Below are 2,198 nucleotides of genomic sequence, written 5' to 3'. Positions count from 1 at the left end.
CTGTGTGGAGGGAGGGCAATACCATGCCAGGCTCTGGCTCCTGCTGTTGGCTGGAGCCCAACCCAGAGCCACTTCGGGCTTCTTTCAACCTTCTCTGGAAAATCTGAATGACCTCAAATAACAACTCCCCACATTTCCATGTGGTATTCATTAATGAAAATGCCTGCTCACCAGGATTTGGTGGTAAGTCATGCATATGTATTCAGAATTTTCAGTCAATATTTTGGTTACCTGATTTTATTTAAGGAAAACCTCTGCTGTGAAGGTTAAATTCATCATGCCTGGAGTGTTTTGGTGAAGTAAGAGATGTGCCAAGACAGAGTTGGTTCCTAGTCAAGGTATGAATTATATTGGTTAATAGTGTTGCTTTTCAACCAAGGGGTTACAATGGCTTTCTGGTGGTTTGTAGCAGCTTGTGAGCATTGTTTGTTGGTAACAGTGAGAGGATGGTTTATATCTGGTTTGAGGGTTCTACCTTTGGGATTAGTTACTTCACAAGAATATGCCTGCGTTAGGTCCCCTGATTTTCAGTTGTTCTGTGCATATCTTGGTGGTTTTTGATTTGAGAAAGTGCGTCTACTGCAGTCCTATAGATGGAGGCCAGTCAGAGCTAGCTCCTGGCTTCCCCTGATCTGTGCTGTGAGGTAGCCTTTGGTTGAGATGCTTTTCCTTAATCTGATACTCCTGCTATTTTGTATTCTTTTCTAGCTATGACTGTAGATTCCTAAGCATTGTAATTTTGAGTTCTGAGAGAGCTTTAGCAATTGAAACATGCCCGACTGCCATTATTTGTGAAGCCTCCAACAAGAAAAACAAAGAATAAAACAAATTAACAAATGGAGAAAAGATCCATATGTTAAAATATTTTCTAATTGAATTTCTAAAATATCAAAGTGGGGTGGGAAAAATTAAAAAAAAATTCATGAGAGTCTTGAGAATGGGGTGGGGGGGAAGATCCATATTGAAAAGTCATTCCCTAAGAGTCCAATGAATTAAAATAGTCCAAACCAAGATATACCATTATGCAATTTTGTAACATTAGAAATAAAAAGGTTTCAGAGGTGATAAATGATGACACACGAAAACACAGGATTGTATAATTATAGAATTCTAGCAATACAGAGAAAAATCTAAAATATATCTGGGAAAATATTTTAAGTGTTATTTACAATGAATGTCTTAAAAACAATAAAATTAGAAAAATATAAAAACTTCAGAACATGCCTATGTTGGTAAGTCTTGAACATAAGCATATGACTCCAGAAATGTATCATAATTTTTATTCATGACATGGATGGGGCAAGGTCTTGTTTCTGTGTGTGTGTGTGTGCAATGCCTCATGAATTTGCATGTTGTTTTTGTGCAGGGGACATGCTAACCTTTTCTGTATCATACCAATTTTAGCATTTTGCTGCTGAGGCAAGAACTGATTTAGGATTTTGATTAATATAAACTAAAATAACCACAAAATTATTTTACGTGCTGCAAATAGTGATGACATATTACCTTGTGAACAGTAGATTGGCACTTGCCATCAGCCTCTGCACAGATTGAATCGTGAGCCACTGCAGTTGATACCCCTCAATGCCTCCTGAAAGGAGCTCAGGGTGGGAAGCAGGAGTGAGGCACTCGGACCTCTGGGAAAACTGGCAGAACAGGTCTTCAGATAGTTAGGTATTTTCAGGAGATTTTATGTGTCCAATTCTTGCATCTCCTCATATCTAGAAAAGCACTAAAATTCTTCTTGGTGATGTCTACTCCTCCTGACTAGCAGCAGACTTCTGTTAAAATGTGTGCTTGGTTGCTTGTACCTTCCCCCTTCACCAAAATGACCTATATATTGACACTCCCCCTGTCTCTTTGGAGTGGTATTTCAGAGCTATCTGAAATGCTGCCTCCCAGGCTATAGTCCTCATTTTGTCCCAAATAAAACTTGACTATCAAGTTTTAGGTTGTGCATGTTTTTTAAGTTAACCTCAATAGGAGAGACAACAAATCTTCATAAATTTACTAATTTCTAGGTCCTTAGTAGGCTGGACCTAAGGACACTAGAAAGTAAAATGTTTTGACAATTATTTGCTAGATGTTTAGAAAATATTTTAATTTAATAAAGGTAAATTATGGAAATGTATCATCTTGATCACTGAAACACAGGATAGTACTGGATATCATCCCTGATAATCATGGGTTTCTAGATA

The 2,198-nt window shown here is 37.8% G+C and overlaps 1 non-coding gene across 1 annotated transcript; it reads right to left on the bottom strand.

Annotated features, from left to right (window-relative positions):
• Positions 1 to 1,321: 1,321 nt before the first annotated feature.
• Positions 1,322 to 1,425, bottom strand: LOC125136944 (U6 spliceosomal RNA). The gene has a single exon (XR_007137270.1). It is a non-coding gene; the product is annotated as a U6 spliceosomal RNA (small nuclear RNA).
• Between the last annotated feature and the right edge of the window lie 773 nt (positions 1,426 to 2,198).

Source organism: Phacochoerus africanus, chromosome 9, assembly GCF_016906955.1.
Source record: "Phacochoerus africanus isolate WHEZ1 chromosome 9, ROS_Pafr_v1, whole genome shotgun sequence".
Lineage (NCBI taxonomy): Eukaryota > Metazoa > Chordata > Mammalia > Artiodactyla > Suidae > Phacochoerus > Phacochoerus africanus.
This window is presented reverse-complemented; position numbering and strand designations above follow the sequence as displayed.